General features: G+C 35.6%; 1 protein-coding gene across 1 annotated transcript in view; it reads left to right on the top strand.

Annotated features, from left to right (window-relative positions):
* The window catches only part of LOC107725509 (plexin-B2-like), an 85,346-nt gene that overhangs the window by 60,339 nt on the left and 4,820 nt on the right, over positions 1-20,187 (top strand). The gene's annotated exons all lie outside the window — the stretch shown is intronic.

The following is a 20,187-nucleotide window of genomic DNA, read 5'->3' as shown; positions in this document are numbered from 1 at the left end:
AAATAACAACAACAATAATGCGCTTACCTTCGTGTCGCTCTATAATTTTACACAGAGCTAGAGGAAGCCTTTTGTTAAGTTCATATTGTAGAAAATAATACAGAACTTTGCACAGTCAAAACTAATCAAGTCTAGCAGTTTTCAAGGATTTATCAATCTGGACCGTTTAAAAGATAAAAGACAGGACCATATGAACCGAGATATTTAGTTTTGGTTTTGATTAATTCATTCAAATATGCTCTGATTTCGGAGTTGCAGTTATAGAGCCGCCTTGTCATCTCACTCCACAATAAATTCACGTTTTGAGACTTGAGTCACTCTCCCACTCTTTAACTTATATTTAGGCATTGTGATTACTTGAATATAGTCATACTACATTCAAAATCAGATACGTTATAACTTAAGTTATCACGTTAAAAACCTGTCACTCATGAATCATAACGTCTGTCTGCAGAGCCAAACTGACCCCAAACCAGCCCAAATTTTGTCCACCCAGCCAAGCCAATTTTTACCCGCACAATCATATTCAAAACCGCCCAATTGGGCGGGAACCTGCCCAATGTGGGTTTAATGCTATTTTATTAATAGATTAATCGAGATTAATCATTTGACAGCACTAGTAGAAACATATCATTATCAATGTTGAAAGCAGTTGTACTGCTTAATATTTTGTGGAAACATAAATTTTTCAAATGTTTTTTTTTTTTGATGAACAGAAATTTTATTTGAAATAGATTTTTTTGCAGCTTCATAAATGTCACTTTTTCAATTTAATGTGTCTTTGCTGAATAAAAGTATTTCTTTCAAAACAATTATTTTCCTTTATCTGATCTATCTGATTATGAAAAAAAACCAAGTTAAAATATTTATCATACAAGATGAATATCAATATAATTTCTATATATCTGGTTGTTCAGCATTAGACAGCACTAGTAGAAACATATCATTATCAATGTTGAAAGCAGTTGTACTGCTTAATATTTTGTGGAAACATACATTTTTCAAATGTTTGTTTTTTTTGATGAACAGAAATTTTATTTGAAATAGATTTTTTTGCAGCTTCATAAATGTCACTTTTTCAATTTAATGTGTCTTTGCTGAATAAAAGTATTTCTTTCAAAACAATTATTTTCCTTTATCTGATCTATCTGATTATGAAAAAAAACCAAGTTAAAATATTTATCATACAAGATGAATATCAATATAATTTCTATATATCTGGTTGTTCAGCATTAAAGCATTAAATTATTATTATTATTATTATTATTATTTTACAAACAATGGAAGACAGTGGAGGTGTTCTGGAAGCCTTAGTAGGATGTTTCTGTAAATATAACATTATCCTATTCCAATTGCACCTTTTAATATAGACAAACAAAAAAATTCAGTGGGCCAAAAAGCCTTGAGCAGTTTATGCAAAAATTGGTTCTGCTCATGTTTTATGAATCAGGCTCAGTGTTTGTAAATCTAATTGTAAATGTAGTATTTATGGACTAGCTGATTAGCATACAATTATCATTCAGATGGCCAGAAAAAAAAACTGTTTGTTTGTGAGCCAGATCACATAACCATGTAGCCCAAACTACCCTACTGCAGGCTAAGAAGCTTCAATCTATCCCGCCTTGATGAATGTTTAACAGCTAACAGTGCGTTTTGAATATCAATACTCTTGCTGACGTATGAGAGAGAACAAGTGATTATTTCAAACATGTCTCCATTCGCCTCTAGATTTGGATGAGGTCTGTTTGTGAAGTGCCTCTGGAGTCTCAAAGATTTTAGTGTGCACTCGTGTATTTGTGCCTGTGTAAGTGCAGGGAAATGATGTGGGTCTGTGTGATTACTTCTCGTCAGCCACCGGGCCTCACATCATTTTGCAGAGAGGTCAAACCACTGTCACCTCCTGTCCAACATGCTTATTTGCTGTAGGTCTTGTCGTTATTAATTTTAATGGTTTATTCAAACAGCTATGTTGAACGTAAGGTCTTTAGGGCCCCTCTTGAGTTTAAATGTCAGGGAACTCTGTTTTTTAGCAGAAGTCCACTTTTTGAAGAGATTTTGGAGCCCAGAGGGCAAGTAATAACAAATTTACATTAAGTTAACTTAAATGCTGGGAGACTACCGATGATTCACTCCCCAGATTCACACAAACACACTCAGGATGTGATGGAGACGCGGTGACTGGTGTGTTGTGCTTGGAGCAGTGCCATACACTCCTGTGCTTTGCATGTGTATGGGCAGGATTCAAAATTAACTCTCGAGATGTGAGTCCAAATATCCTTTTGGTGAAAAAATACAACTAATTGGCTTGTATTTATTTATTTATGCTTATTTACATACTTGTATGTATTAATTTTTATCCATTATTTACCTGTTTACTTCTTTATACAATTTACCTATTTTATATTGATTTTGTATTCATTTACACATTTGTTTTCTTATTTACTGTTTATTTATTTATACTTATAAATACTTAACTGCGTTTAATTACATATTTATTTTATCTCTTTATGCATATTTATAATTATTGCTTATTTACTTTATATACTTTGTTTTTATTTACATATTTATTTATTTATTTATTTAATTATGTATTTATATTTGTTTGCTTTTTCTTTTATTTAAATATTTGTTTATTATTTCCATTTACTTCTTTATTTATATGCTTTTTATTATTTTATTATATTATTGTCCACTTTATACTATTATATTTATTCATTTACATGTTTCTTTATTTACTTTATGTAATGATTTATATTAATTTACTTATATTTATTTTTATTCATTTATGTATATGTTTAATGTTCCACTTATCTACTTTATATTAAATTTGTATACTTTATTATTGTGTTATTATATTATACTTGGCCACTTTGTACTTATATATTCATTATGTTTACTTAAATTTCGTTGTTTACTTTATTCTTTATATAATTACTTTTTATTTATTTATTTATATTTGTTTTTTATTCATTTATTTACAGATTTGTTACATATGTATATGAATTCGTGTGCATATTCATGTTTATTTTATATATTTTTACACATTTATAACACACATATTCATACACATTTATTTTATTTGCAAACAATGCAAAGTACAGTTTTATGACTATTAAGAAATATCTATTGACTCAAAATCTTCTCATTTGCCATTAGCAGATGTGGACCGTGTAATTAATTTTGGACCGTGTGTGAGTATGCATTTCTGCCAGCACTCCCTATTTGTTAGGTGCTCAGTTGCATTGTTGGAAGTCATAGTTCAGCCAAGTGACTCTGATAAAGTGAAACTCTGCAGTCTTATACACCCAGAGCTGGAGAATTACGACCCTTGTGTAATAATAAGCGACGGAGTCAGATATATAGCCCCTTCCTGAAATTATCGACCCACTGCTGTGGATGAATTATGGGCGGTCTCACCTGTCCTCCCCCCCTAGTTCATAATCTGTGAGAGAGGGAAGCCAGAGTGGAGGGGACAGAGAGAAAACTAGCAGTTTGCAGGAAATGGACCCAAACCCTGGTCAAAGATCCAAACCAAGATGGTATCAGGAAAGACACATGTTCCTCTCTTTTCAGAAGCACTGTTCGTAAACTTAGTCAACAGATTTATTCTCTACATAGACAGCATCCTAACTTAAATAGATCCTCATACATGACTGATTTATAACACTGTACATAGGCAGCAACTTGTTTGCCTTCTCACAGGAGACTTGGTTGCAGTTGAGTTTGCTGTTAGCATGTTGCTAAGCTAACAGCATAACAATGTGCAGTACACACAAATATTAGATACTATTTAACACTTTTAATTACTTTGAACAGTTTTTATCAGTACCTGTCTGTTTAAATGAAATACAGCTTTATTTATAGTCAGTATCTCTCTTGCCTCGACTGCCATCTTGAATTTTTTTTCATTGAGATTGTTGCAGTGCATTCGGACTCTACATATCTACATTTGGCTAAAACAAGGTATCTTAGGAGGCATCTTAATTAACCTCTCTATCTTTTGGAACAGCTTGCAAAGTCGATGCCTTAAAATGCCGCCGCAGTAGGCAGCTCTTTAGGTTTTGGAGCAGAGTGAGAGTTTCTAGTTTGATGGATATATTTGCTCTCTCAGAAGTAGTAGTTGTGATCTATCCCAGAAGTCTGCACTGCTGTAATCTATCCCACGATCCATGATTTAGCAGAGAGGCCATGACACAGCATGCCAGCGGAGGAGATGGAGCGTTTTACCGGTTCTGGATGGGGAGGGGAAGTTGTTTTCCTTGAGATCCTGACAGAAAGTAATACTCTTTGCTTTCTGATCGGAGTTCAGCCTCCATTAAGTTTTTCGGACCTGTATTTGGCTCTGGAGTCGATCCTGCATCATAGTTCGATTTAAAGCTTTCAGGGCACCAAACGGAGGGAGAGCATCAAAATCTCGTCATGCCAGGCAGGGGTAATTTGACCCAGAGGAGCTGACAGAAAGATTGGAAGGAGAGCGAGCGAGAGTGAGGTGAATAAGTGAAGGGCAATGAACGGGTAAATGAATTAGAGCTGGTTTCTGTCTGAGCATTTGCTCGGTAAAACATATTCACAGTGGCAGCCTCAGTCATCTTTGATCCTAGTGGATTTACCACAACAAATATACCATTTTTGATAATCTCATTTAAAATTTGGAAATCATTATTACACATTGGCATGCATTTACCAAGCCATTACTCAAAACTCTTAGTATTAAACTTCTATATGAAATTTATCCTGCACTTTTTGTGCTACAGACATGAGTTATACTTCAAATATATGCCACATTTAGGGGAAAAATATAATAAAAACTGAGGCTACGCCAAGTTTCACGTTCACACTAATGATGATAAAAAGCTGGGGGTGAAAACCTTTGAACAGAATGAAGATGTGTAAATTTTTCTTATTTTGCCTAAATATGATATTTTTTCATTTAGTACTGCCCTTCAGAAGCTACAAAAGGTACTTACATGTTTCCCAGAGGACAAAATAAGTTAAATTTACCCTGATCTTCAAATTCAAAACGTTTTCACCCCCGGCTCTTAATGCATGGTTTTTCCTTCTGGAGCATCAGTGAGTGTTTGAACCTTCTGTAATAGTTGCATATGAGTCCCTCAGTTGTCCTCAGTGTGAAAAGATGGATCTCAAAATCAAACAGTCATTGTTGGAAAGGGTTCAAATACACAAAAATGCTGGAAAACCAAAGAATTTGTGGGACCTGAAGGATTTTTCTGAAGAACAGCAGACAATTTAACTGTTCAGGGACAAACAAGGGACTCATGAACAACTTTCACTAAACAAAAAACACATTCAGGTAACAACACAGTATGAAGGTCATTTTTATAACTTCAACTATTATTTTCTCTTGTGGACTATATGTAAACATTTTATGTGAAATATCTTATTCAGGTCAGTACTAAATAAACAATAACATGCATTTTGTATGATCCCTCTTTTGGTAAAATAAGTAACATTTTGCAGATTCTGCAAGGTGTATGTAAACTTTTGACTTCAACTGTACGTCATGAATTCTGTATGAATTGACTGTATGAATCTTTGAATGGTTAGGAATTATGCTGATTCGTACTAACATTTACTATACCCAAATTGATGGGCTGGTTGAACAGTCATTGTTGGAAAGGGTTCAAATACACAAAAATGCTGGAAAACCAAAGAATTTGTGGGACCTGAAGGATTTTTCTGAAGAACAGCAGACAATTTAACTGTTCAGGGACAAACAAGGGACTCATGAACAACTTTCACTAAACAAAAAACACATTCAGGTAACAACACAGTATGAAGGTCATTTTTATAACTTCAACTATTATTTTCTCTTGTGGACTATATGTAAACATTTTATGTGAAATATCTTATTCAGGTCAGTACTAAATAAACAATAACATGCATTTTGTATGATTCCTCTTATTTTGGTAAAATAATTAACATTTTGCAGATTCTGTAAGGTGTATGTAAACTTTTGACTTTAACTGTACTTGACTTTAAAATGGCTTGAGCATTTAAAGTGGCAGATGACAAAAATTGAAACGTTAAAAATCACTTAGAACACATTAAAAGCCACTTAGTAACACTTTTGAATCATGGGAGTGAGTCTTGCCACCAGCAAGCACCATTTATTTTATTTCAAAAATTTGCTAATGTATGATATCCTTACAGGCCATATGACTTCTATAAGTAAACAGCCACTTGTCTGTCTACAACTGGGTCGATAAAAGATAGCACTGAGGTCAGAGGTCGTGAGAGCAAGCTTCTGAAAGGAAATCGGCAGGCCTCCGTTGGCTGTTTTGACAGACTTTGGCCTCCAAATGAGGTTTTAATTGACTTGTAAAATTCTTTCTTGCTTGTTGAGGGTTTTTTTTCTTCTGACTCGAGGTCACATCAGGTCTTGGCGTTATGACAAGTGCTTCTCCCCCCATCTCCCTCTTTGACAGACACAGACAGGTATGACACGTAACGATTCTGTTGACCTTTCATTATGTCACTTGGTATTTTGATAATAATACGGTTGTGTTCGTTCACTGACAATGTCTTTCTGGAAGCTCCTGAGAAACAATTAGCTGTCAGATACGGTGAGGCTGGCCGTGTCCCAAGCCGCCCGCTGAGGAGTTTCAGCTCTGACAGAGTATCGATTCTTCTTCCTCGACCATCCTCTTCCTCCTGCTATCTCAGACGTGCATCTTCCCTCCTCCGTTCTTTCTACTGGATGCAAAGTTAAAACTGCAGAAGGGAGGACAAATCTCTCTCGTACACTCTCTTATTCTGTCTCACTTTCTCTGGAATGATATATTGTTTCTTTAGAAATTATTTTCTTAGCCTGGGAAAGAGAGTGCGATTCGGGCACTTTGTCAGATATATTAAAAGAAAAAGTTATGAGAGCAGAACCAGAGGAAGACGGATCCTTTCGCTTACTCGACAGAAGTACAGTTATTCCGCTAGTCATCATTTCCGGGGCTTTGACAGATGTCTGAGTGCTCGACTGCAAGCTGTCATTAAAGCAAAAGGGGAAACTGCAAATACAAAGTAGTTTTGAAATTCAGTATAAATTTTTCACTTCAACTTTTCACTTAGATTGTTGTATATGGGTGATAATATAATATAATATAATATAATGTAATATAATATAATATACGTGTACAAGTTTGGCACAGTTTTTTGTTTGGTTTGGTTTGTTTTTTGTTTTGCTCAGTGGTTTTATCCTGTCTATATAATATAATATAATATAATATAATGTAATATAATATAATATATGCGTGTACAAGTTTGGCAGATTTTTGTTTGCTTTGTTGTTGGTTTTTTTTATTTAGTTTTGTTTGGTTTAGGTTTTTGTTTTTTGTTTTATTTTAGTTTTATGTTTTGTTTGTTTTTTGATTTATTTTTGTTGTTGTTTCATTTGGTTTTTGTTTTGTTTTGTTTTGCCTCTGTATCTGCTTTCAGCACATAAATATAGAGGACCAGTGCAGTAAAGAGTGGTTGAGGTTTTTTTTTTTATATATATATATTTTTTTTATCAGAATAGCTCCGTGGTTCTATCCTCTGTGTGTGTGATGCATTACTCATTCTTTCCTCACTTTTTTTTGGCCCTTATCAAACTTTCAAATCCCCATTAACACTGGCACAGAAGTTTTTTTACAAATCCCAAATTGTGAAATCTCTCTCTGAAATAGCAGTAGGAGGAGAAAGAGCAAGCCAGTGTAACCTCCCTCATTTCCTCTGACTGTCTATTAAAAAATGATGCTGCTCTCTGAGTGCTGCAGGCTGTATGTGTTAAACCGTCCACCTGCTTCCTGAGGTTACTTTAAATCAGAGCATCTTTTTTATTCATTGATGCTCTGTGTGGCTGTGATCACATGCCAAGTGTGTTCATGTTATGCTTTTAATTAAATTAAATCCATACTCAATTTTAATTTCTATAATGCTCCATATATGAAGCACAGATCATAATGTAAACCCACAGGTCAAAACCAGATGGTGACTCTGCATGCATGTGTTTTCATTGCTGATGAGATCACAGGCCAGATTTCTCAGCAGTTGAAACTTGTGGGCTGAGTGTGTGCGTGCTTGTTTGGAGGCAGACCAATATGCACACATACTGATTATAGTAATATTAGTAGACTAATGGAGATCGCTGCCACCACCAGTCTGAACTTCACTGCAGTCATCAACCCCTAATCTCTGGTGCAATGAGTCTCTGTACCTGTCTCTAAAATGTTTCGCTCTCTCTCTCTCTCTCTCTTTTCCCTCTCTTTTTGCTAAGTTGTTTCTGCATTATTCCCCATAAGCTGAATTGGTTTCTCAACAGCCTATTAAGAAATTATCAGAGCATTGCATCCAGAACAGAATCCCACGCAGCCGGTACAGAGCTCCAGGCGGCTTGAAAATGCCCTGCTTTCTTATATCTGCTGTATGGATCAGCAGCAGGGTGTTTAGACCATAAAGTAGGCAATTGTGACTCTCAAACTAGCTCTTTCTCATCATCTCTAGCTTATCTGGGTCAAAATTACTCAAATATTTGAAATTTAAACTTTTTTTTGGTCCTGTCTGTTTAAATGTTTGTTGCTTATGCTGGGTTCTGTTCACATCAGAATGTCGCAATTACCAGCTTCCTGTTTAAAAGTTGAAATTCCATAGAATTCCATCATGGAAATTTGGATGGAATCATAAATTGATTTAGACGTGGTTATATGCCATTAAGCAAACATAGCAGCACTCGGGGAGCTAAACATTCACTTTTAAGCAGATTTTAAAAAAAACATAAAAAAGTAACATTTGATACATTTATATCCTATTTAGAAAACAAATTGAAACACTGGTGTGTAAAAAAAAAAAAAAGCTCTAAATGAATCTTCATTTTTGGTAATTGTACACCCGCAGAGCAAGTGCTAGCATTTGCCATTTTGTTTTTTTACACATCTGCCATGTGTTGTACAAATGAATGCTGTGTGGTAGATATCAAATTGGAATATTGCATATCCGATTTGAATGGAACGCAGCATTATTCCTTCCATTCAAGAATGTGTATTGTAATACAGATTAGAGATTTTCCCCTTGCCTCATCACATGAGCTAGCATTAGCGATTAGCCTACTCACACCAGCTTAAGCCACACAATGGCTCAAACGAAAATAACCACTTGCCTTTTACAGTTACAGCTAAATGTAGCAGATATTATTACTGATTTCATATGGTGTGTGTGTTCTGGCCAGCTCTATGTAGATGTCTGTGGTTATGTTACTGAAGAGAAAAGCTGGCATGGGGAATTTTACTTGGTTTTGCCATATAAATCACGTTGACTCATCCACACTTAAGAAGCCAAAGCTGATTTTCCTCCTTTCTGCTTAGAAGTGTGTGAAAGGGAAATGCTGGAAAACCCAGGTCATACCAGCCTATAAGGTGGTCAAGCTAGTCAAATAGTGAAAGCTGTGTGTTGAAATATGGTTACATCTGGGTTGCATTTCATGAACCCTTTGTACTACAGGTTAAATAAATCATGAAGTCTGAATTCACAAAGAAAGAAGTTTTTGTGCAGATGTGAACTGTCATAATGAGTTGTTTTGATCGACAAATCTTGAGAGAAAGCATTTAAAATGGTATCCTAAGTCACGGTTTGGATTTATTGGAAAGTTACTTGGAAAACAAACTTCATCTGAAATTAGCATATTTGTGTCTTTAACTATTAAATAGTATTCTGTTTTAACTTATATTATATTATATTATATTATATTATATTATAATGTTGTGTGTTGTTATATTATATTATATAGTCAAACAGTGAAATGCATTAATTATTTTATATATAATATAATATAATATAATATATAATATAATAATTTAGCCTATTCAAATTTCCTGTTTTATAAGGTTCTATTTTACTCTCTTACTTTGTTTCTCTGTTCAATCTCTGTGAATGTTTGTGACACGTTATAGATTACTGTTTGATGTTTTTAATTATGTTGATGTGTTTCCTTATAAACTAGGACTACCACACAACTCTCTCTCTCTCTCTCTCTCTTTCTCTCTCTCTCTCTCCTAACAGACATTATTATATTTACGAACACATATACATATTCAAATGCACACACAAAACAAAATGCAACTCTGCATTCCTGTTCCAAACATGTCAGTTTCTCTGATTGTGTAATCCATCCTGCTGGCTGTACCGGTTCTTCTCCAAACCATTCATGATCGAGTCATAAATTAAGAAATTGCATCTCATACAACCTTCTGCTTATCTTGCTCAAGTATAAAATGAGAGTGTGTTAAGAGTGTATTGTTTAATTCCTAGACTCCCTGGCCACTCAACCCCACAATGTTATTACAAAAAGAAAAAAGTTTTCTGGCTGATAACTTCAAAATCTCTCCATCTAAATCGGTCGTGCTTTTCCAAACATTCACAAAAACACCCACGTAACGGTCACTGTGTACACAACTGCTTTTCTATAAATGACTTTTTCTTGAATAATCAGAACAAAGCCCTTAAAGCCACATGCATCGACCTGCTGCTACCACAAAAACAATCTCCTGCTTGTTATTATATGAGTATGAACGAATGAAATGCCCTTTGATACAGTTTTAATTTCAGCTTTTGTTGTTCCTCTTACAGTTCAGAGGAACACTGGAGGGCATAAAACTGAGACACAGAAAAGATACAGACACATAGTCTGGAAGACTTAATGCAAGATGGACAGATAGACAGAGAACAAGGGCACATTGGGAGATTGAAAAGAGCAATGTGCTCTCTGGCTGATGAAACGGTTGTGTCATCCTGAAAGAGTGTGTGTATGCCTCTTGAAACAGTGGCATGGGTCTTCAGTAGTTTCTGAAAACTAATCGTGTGTGTGTGTGCATGCATCTGGTTTTGCCTGCACTAAATCGTTCAGGACCATGCATTTCCATCCATGCATTTTTGGACTTTTTTCACCTCTTTTGTGTCTCAGAACTTTAGGTTGTTCCAAACCTGTATGAGTTTCTTTTTTTCTGTTGAGCACAAAACAAGATATTTTGAAGAATGTTGATAACCAAACTGTTGGCAGTAGCCATCGACTTCCATAGTATGGAGAAAAAAAAATATTATGGAATCAATGGCTACCGTCAACTCATAAGTGAGGTCCAATAATCAATCAGTTCCAAAAACTAATACAAAACTTGTACTAATGGAAAGAAAACAAGTTGATAAAAAGATCAGATATAGGTTATTGAGAAATGTATAATTTGACATTTTTTGTAGACTGGTTATATTTGACTGAGAACACTGCAAATGTAACACGGTGGGGAAAAAAATCCCAAAAAAGTATGAAAATGATTATATTTTTTAGTTTAGTTTTTAAGTTAGTATGTTTTAATCCAGAAGAATATCCTCTCTGGGTCAAAATGAATTCTTAGTATAAATTTGCAATAGATGTCAATAAATAGCTCCCTGATAGAAAAAGTGTGTTTCTGCAGTAAATATGGTGATTGCATAAGAAACTGAGTGCTAACAGAAAAGTTCTGGTCTGTCTACTGTCTACTAGTTAAAATATTGCCTGCACTGCAACACACACACATTCTATCTTTCAAAACACAGCCACTTGGCATCTAAATGCTGTAATTGGTATTGCATTCATAATGTAGCACGTTCACCTTTTAGAGGACCATAAATCAAACATCTTCCTAATACTGCTCAACATCAATCATGCGCTGTTTGTTTTATACATGGGCAAACACGCTCTCAGTGAATGCTCATCGCTTGTTTTAAAAGGGCTTCGGAAAGGCTCCTCCATAATGCCGTGGTGTATGTTCTCGTGGGTGGTTTTTGCTGGTCCAATTATGAACCACTTCAAAATCAGAATCAGCGCTCTGAGTATGTAGAGCTGACTGATTAAGGTGTGTGAGGGTCAGCTTTTGCCTACGTGGAGGGGAACAAATGTCCCCACAAGGATAGTATAATCTCAAATCAACTACATTATGTGGTCCCATGAGGAAAACCGCTTCATAAACATAGTAAATATTTTAATAAAAAATTTAAAAATGCAACAAGGGTACAGTGAGAGTTAAATTTAGGGGTAGAGGATAGAAAACATCATTAAATTGGCATAAAAACAATAGAAATCAATGGAAAACCCCCATTGTGATGTATCTATGTTTTTGTTTCAGCACTCTTTTGAGGACAAATTATTTATTTATATGTCAGTGGTTCTTCCGAGGCACAATAATATTTTCAATCAATCAATCAATCAATCAATCAAACAATCAATCAATCAATCAATCAATCAATCAATCAGTCAATCAAACAATCAATCATTTATTTTTACTAACCTAGTTGGGCCAGGATATTTTTGTTTCAACAACACATGTTTATGTGTCAGAAAAGATATATAAATTATCTATAAATCCAAAAATATATTTTAAATAATAAAAAAATATAAATAATCATTCATAATGTAAAGTAAAAAAGTGTGTGTGTATTACATATATTATTATACATTTAACATAATGTAAATGTTCAATGTTATGTAACTTGTAAATAATTATATTTATATTTTTACACTGAGTAGCCTAAGTGATGAAAAACGAAGGCATACGCTGCAGAACATTACTGATTTGTTTATAATTTTTCAACTCTTTCTAACTGATGCTCCCAAGACTATCACAAGTCATTCTTGCAATTTCAGCAAATCCTCATTTATATTAGCCAGCTACATATATTAACTTGGTGACACATTTAAATCAGCATAATTCACAACAGCACATTCAATATATCATAGAAATCCAGATGTTTAAGCTTGCAAGTGATAAAAAAACACATGCACAGGATCATCGTGCGTATGATGGACAGGAACTAGTCCATCTGCTGTCTCAAAACCTGGCTCATCTTTATTATTGAGCCTTGTTGTTTAGGAGGTTAGTTTTTTACATATTTACAATAGATTCTCCATTGTTACATGACACTTTCTCATCTAACAGTAAATGCTCTCCAAGCTTATAGTGATATGTTGCAGTCAATAGAAAGTAAACCCATCTTCCTGAACTGAATATGCTCAGGGTGTTCAGTCAAACTGAAGTAGCTCAGCAGGAACAAGGTTTAGCTGGGAATGGCGATGCATGCCAGAGAGTGAGAACTGACCACAATACTTCTTATTAGTAGGATTTCCTGTATAAAGCCCCTTTGGCATTAAGTGGGTCATACAGTGGGTTAGCCATAGAGGATTTATGAAGTATTAATGCCTGCAGCTGTGGTTATTGGAATTTATTCATTATGGAAATTATGTTGGCTTTTTAAGCCCTCTGTAATGAGTGTAGTGGCATGAGGGTTTTGACTGCATGTTCTACTGTCCAAGTACAAGAACGATGAATATGATGGCTAAAGTCCATTCATGAGGGCTAGGCCGAATAATTTGGCCTTTGAAAATGTTATCTAATCCCCCATAATCCACAGAGTCCACCTGATCATCTGAAGCGGTGCAGGTCAGGGTAAAGTAGGCCACAGTGTAGTGGGGGTCAGATTTTGATGACATTTTGGGGCCCAGATGTTCCCACAAGGATATGAAAACCTGAAACCACATATACATTATGAGGAGCAGCCAGGAGGAAATCTTAATAAAATTAATAAACATACTAAATAAAGTCTTAATTAAAACACAAGGTTCGCTGTATCAAGATGTTGCTATCTAAAATAAATCAGTTGTTGCATTTATTTTTATAGAAAATATTATTTCAGTTTTTTTATACTTAAATATTTCATGTTTAACTCAGTGTGTTACTTGCTGTTTCTTTGTAATTATATTTGTGAAATTAACTAGTAATTTCTGATTGAAAATTGTTTCTACACCATTTTTTTCTGTGTAGTTTAAAAAATGTTTAGTATCCATCGATAAAATTTCTAAAGGGGTCATATGATGCGATTTCAAGTTTTCCTTTCTCTTTGGAGTGTTACAAGCTGTTCTCTCCTGGGAGGCATAAACACATTTCATTATACCAAATACACAAAATAATGTTCTTTTTTAGTAACGTCATATGACCCCTTTAAGGCAGGTTTGTGACTGGCACAGGTGAAACTGCTACTTTTTTTAATCAACCGAGTAAAGACTGTCAACCAATATCGATAATGTCAAAATAACCACTGCTTATTTGACCTGCCCAGTATGTCGTTCTATCACTAGTCAGCGATTTTACAAATAAATTTAGCTCTGGGCAAATTGAATTGACCCCTATGTGATCTTTCTGACAAATTTCTATTGTATAATTTGCTCCCAAAACCCCTCTTTAGACGTAATAATCAGTTTCTCTCTCTCTCTTTCTCTCTATCTCTTTCCCCATCTCTCTGAAGACTGCTGAATCTGCCAGCCCTGGTAAAGTTATCGACTTTTACTCACAATCCTGTGCAAAAGGGAGACTTTTCTGTAGAAAGACTCTGGCAGTCACACCTAATAATAAGGTGTGTGTGTGCGTGTGTGTTGGCCTGAGGCATTAGAGTCTTGGCTAATTAAACCCCAGTGTAATTTATTAATACAATGTGTTCTGGATGGAGCTGCCGGTTATGTGTTTAAGTGAGAGCAATTAGGAAACCTATCAAGTGGAAAAGATACGTTATCTCTGCAGTAAACTCCATAGCTGGAGGGAAAACGGGGAGAGAGAGGGATGGAGAAGGAGGGATAGATAACAGAGGAAGCTTTGCCTTGCTTCACCGCTTCCGAGAAAACTCTTCGCCCCCTAAATTAGTCAACAAACTCTTCTTCCACTATTTTAACTCTTTAACTGCAAGATTACACTGCATGGTTCTACTATTAATGTTTTGTTTGGCTGTATGCTTGATTTTATGCACCTGCAACTGTTTTGTCTAGTCAAAGTCAATGGGGACCAAAACAACATTCATGTCACAGTTTAGTTGTTTCAGAGTTGTTGACACAACTTCCAGTTTCTTGCAGACTTACAGAATTTTTTTATTCTACTTAACATGTTAAGATTTCACTATATCAACTAGTTTTTTTCAGTATAGAAAAATTTTATATTTCAGTCATTCAATCAAAACATTTATAAATATTTTGTTGTTATTATGCTTAAATATTATGTAAAATAAATGTTCTTTTATTGCAGCAATGTTTTGTATCTTATTTACTGCAGCTGCTCTTGTCCAGTGATAGTCAATGGAAACCAAAATATTTACTATAAAAAAATAATACCGCAGTTTGGTTTTCAAATTAATGTAAAATTAAGTTGTTGTTTTTTTTTTTTATTTATTCATTATGGAATTTATGTTGGCTTTTTAAGCCCTCTGTAATGAGTGTAGTGGCATGAGGGTTTTGACTGCATGTTCTACTGTCCAAGTACAAGAACTATGAATATGATGGCTGAAGTCCATTCATGAGGGCTCGGCCGAATAATTTGCCCTTTAAAAATGTTATTTGACTTAAGTCCAGTTGACTTAACTAGAGTATTTGGCCCCTCAACTACTTAAAAACATATGAACAATATCACTTCTCAACATTTATCACAAGATTTTGTGAAAAAAAAAAAACTTTTTCATTTTCCAAAATCTTTTTTGTGTTCGCCAGAGTCATACATTGTACATTATTTAAAGTTGTAAATACAACAATTCCAATAGAAAATACTAGGCTATTCCAATCTTTAATTTGACATGTTACTTCCCATTTCTTTGTAATTATTTGTGAAACTTACTAGCAATTTGTGAGTTAAAACAGTTTCAAAGCAAATTTATTTTGGTTTGGAATGACATTAGGGCAAGTAAAAAATTTTTGGATGAACTCTCCCTTTAATTAGAAAGGACTGTCCACATACTTTTGTCCATATAGTTTATTCACCCATCTGTTCATTCATTTTGTTCTCTTCCTCCATCTAAATGCTTGTTTTTGCTCTTCTAGCTGGCAAGCGAAGCCAAGTTAGCTGGCCGATAGTCTGGAATGTGGATCGCTGTGTTATTTTACACTCTCCTCAGGGGCACGATCCCACCAGCGGACACACACAAAGACAGCCTTGTCGTGGCAGTGCCGAGTCGTACTTGGCTTCCTCTGTCTCTAATTGTCTCCCTCTCTTCCTTTCCAGCAGTCTCTCTCTCAGTCTTTTGTTAACATGCTAGCACACGCGCACAATCGCTCACAGCTAGCACTAAGTGGTAACCATCTACCCTAGCATTACTTCAAGGGCACTCTGAAGCGAACGGTTCTTTAGTATTCAATTTTGTTATATTATCACAGACCTGCCAGATAAAAGTACTTAAAATGACGCTGAGTACAGCAGCGCACGTTGTAAACTATTCACATTCACGCCGAGGTTTCATTCGGGCGAAGTCGAGGCACACGGAGGTGCGAAGACAATCCCTTAACTTTGTGTGTGCGCGTGCATATTCAAGGTAATGGCTCGGGGTATCCTCTCTGTATTCTTAGCTTGTTGAAGGCACTGAAGTGGAGAGAATTATAGATTCGGCACAATGAGCAGTCAAATTTAATCCACATGCCTGCTGTTCTCCATGAGCCACTGGGAGAGATGACACAGCTCCACGCCACTGCCTGCGCGTGTCTGTGCGCATACGTGCATGCCATGAGTTTGTTTCTGTGTAGCAGACTGCGAAGGAACCAAACTTGTCAACATTTGTTAGTGTTTGAGTTATTCAGGTGTGAATGAGGCGATGTGAAATTGGATTTGTGGATGAGTCGCCTCAGACCATAGATCAGTTTTCATTTTGGAGAAGGATTAAACCAGCGTAGCAGTTTAGGATATATTCAAAATTACTTTCTTAATTCTTGGTGCATTCCTAATGTTGACCATTAGCTGTCTGGACATTTTAAGGAAGGTGTTTTCGAATGAAGTGATGCCAAAGACGCACAAATAATATCCCACTTTCTAAATATAATGGAAGCTATTCACATTATTTTAACATATGAGCAGGTGCGGCTATTTTGAACTTGAATGAAAGCTTCCAGTGATGCTTCCAATTAGGGTTGTGACGGTGAGGAAATTTTCCCACCGGTTAATCGACGTGTGACAACACCGGTAATACCAGTATCACCGTGGGGGTGGGGGTGGGGGCGTTCCCTCTTTTCCTCGCTTTCCTTCGCTTTTAAATAGCTTGTAAAAGCGACGTGCGCATTTTACTTTCACTTTCAAATAGCGGCAATTCGGTGTAAAGCAATTGTTCGTTTGAATTGTCCCTCTTTTCCTCGCTTTCCTCCGCTTTTAAATAGCTTAAAAGCGCCTTGCGCATTTTTCTTTCACTTTCAGTCAACAGGCTTTTCAGAATCCAAAATATTGCCAAACAGGCGCTTTTGCATTTCGTTTCTAAACTAAATCATCCGCGATCGTCTTGTCTGTCTCACCTCACTCTTCTTGTCAGTCAGCTCGACGCACTCTCCTCACTGGATAAATGAAGTCGTTCGGCACGCTGCATTGAGCAGCCGCGTTCAGTTTTTAATTGTAGTGTCTGTTCTTTTACTGAACTAAATGATTTTTATTACTATAAAAAAATCTAAACGACGGTGGGGGTCGGTGCCGCAGTGGGCAAGTGACGTAACCGGTGTTGCAGCTTAACACCGGTATCACCGTCAGCACCGGCTATCGCGGCAAGCCTACTTACAATTGCTTTAGCTGTACAAAAAATGTTATGGCACTTGATATTGCAAAATTATATTTTTTATATTTTTTATTTCTATAATCATAAACGCTCATGCAAATAGTTTTGCTGTATACGGCACTTACTGTATTGTGGTTAATGAATCTAAAGTCTCGCACATTCACTGGAAGTAGCTTACTTCTATCTTGTAAAATAAGGGTATATTTTCATGTAAAATACCCATTTATACTGTGAGAAAAATAATAAGTGTGATATTAATGGCATTAATGTCAATGAAAATTTGGCAACACTTTAGATTAGAGAACACATTCTCAAGAGTTTCCCCTCAATAAACTCGTAATTTGCTGCTTATTAATAGTTAGTAAGCTGCTTGTTAAGTTTAGGTATTGGGTCAGGTTAAGGGATCTAGAACATGGGCATTAGTTCATATTTAGAAACATATATAAATAAACATAATTCATATTTAATATATTTGTAATGTGCTTTTCACAACTAATATTGTTAATTCGTTTATTTGTTTTTATTTGTTATATTTGTATATATATATTTATAATGTATATAAATATACCCCCCCCGCAGCATGAAAGCCTGAATATCTCTTGTCGTTTTTGGAGATTAATGGGGATGGGCTGATATACCAGGACATTAATGAACTCTGTCCTTAACAAGAGTCGTTTAGATTACATTAGCATAACACAGACTCTCTATCCTCATGGCTCCGTCGATCCTACGATCTTCCAACATGCACGTCACGCTCGCGCACATGCACGCTCCGCTTTGATCCCTGCCCGTGTAACAGCAGTTGATGTGCTGCTGACAAATTGCATCAAAATTGTTTTTGAGGAGATTTACGAAACTAAACTGTATTTGGGCATTCTGCGCTCGAACCTGGCCTATGAAAGCCTGGGCTACGTGTTTCACTCACTTTCATCTCCCATTCACTCTCTCTCTCTGCGGCTGACAGCTGTAGAATAGAGTGATTATCTGCAGCACCAGTGATTGAGCTCAAAAAAGCAGGAGCGCGAGAGGGAAAGACAGCAAGAGGCAGAGATTGTGATAGAGATGTTTCAGGAACGCTAATGAGGAAGAGGGTAAATTCAGCAGCATCATGAAGGCACAAATACAGACGAGACGGTCTGTCTAGAGGAGAGGGTGAGATGCTCTTTATCTGTTTGTTTGTCCCCTTTGTCCTCCTGCTGACCATCAGAGCCCTGAACTAGTTCATATCCAGCCAGAGTAATTACCTTAACCTTTGCACTCGTCTCTCACTTGATTGGGACCAGCTGGGTAGTGAACACACTCTGCTTCACTCTCTCTTCATCCCTCACACACACACACAGGCATGTTAGACAAGGGCATTCTTGCTATTAACCTCAATCTGTAAGTGCCTCAATGCAGCTTTGCTCAGTCGTAAATACTTTAATTGTCCGTCCTGCATCTCTGTCCCGATTCCCCTTCATTTTCCAGTCAAACACCGAACACTTTAAACAGATATGTGATTTGAGATCACAGATCACAACAGAGATGTGTATTTAAACTTATATATTTATATTCTGTCATAATTTACTCACCCTCATGTCATTTCAAGCCGAATGGCTTGGTTTCTTTCAAGGATCAAGAAAGGAGAAATGTTGAGGAATTTCCTAGCTGGGTCTTTCTCAAAATATGACTTTACAGACAAACAAAAAAGCTTTAAAACAGTGAAGAAACTATCATATAACTATAGTTAAGGCTTCTTTCTATATATTAATCGTTTATTTAATCATATGTTTTATGATTAATATGTTTTTTGCACATTTAAAAAAAAGTCATTGGGGTTACGTGGTTGAATGTTAATGTAAACAATTTTCATTACAAAATATGTATTTAAAGATTTTAAAACTATATAGATTTTGATCTATAGATCTATATAGATTTTTGGATGCGATTAATCGTTTGACAGCACTAATATACGCTAACAAAAGCATTAAAATGCAATGACACTTACATCGTCATCGCAACTCGTGCGCCACTGATAAGGCTGCCTAACGGCTGACGCAGACCTTAAATTCGAATGCAACATTTTTTTTTTAATTCGACGAATATTCGAAATTTGAATTTTTTTTGACAGCCCTAATATATATATATTTAAGTTTTCTCCCATAAAAGTTGATGGCAAGTGTGTGTGTATATATATATATATATATATATACACACACACACACGCACTTGCCATCATCTTTTATGGGAGAAAACTTAAATAAAATGTCCTGATTATTCTCAAAATGAAAGTGAATGGATATGTGGGCTGCTGAGCTCCAAAATGACAAAAAAGCACAATAAATGTTTTATAAAAATAGTTTGTAAACTATATTTCATGTCTTCTGAAGTCATATGTTAGATTTTTCTGAAGAAGGAAATGTAAGCTGTTCATTTAATTTTCATTTTTACATTGGTAAAATTCAGGTCATTGACAAAGCAATGGAGTGTATTTTAAACTCGCATTTGAATATCTTGTTTGCCGCTGTCTGATATGTTTGGTTAAGATGATATGTTGGGTCCTTTTAAACTATAATTATGACACCATACTGTCTCGTTGACTTCACAGACACATGCCAATGAAGGCCACATAAG

The sequence above is a fragment of the Sinocyclocheilus rhinocerous genome, unplaced genomic scaffold (assembly GCF_001515625.1).
Source record: "Sinocyclocheilus rhinocerous isolate Xijiao unplaced genomic scaffold, SAMN03320098_v1.1 scaffold153, whole genome shotgun sequence".
Classification (NCBI taxonomy): domain Eukaryota; kingdom Metazoa; phylum Chordata; class Actinopteri; order Cypriniformes; family Cyprinidae; genus Sinocyclocheilus; species Sinocyclocheilus rhinocerous.
The sequence above is the reverse complement of the archived record's forward strand: the minus strand, read 5'-3'. Positions and strand labels throughout refer to the sequence as shown.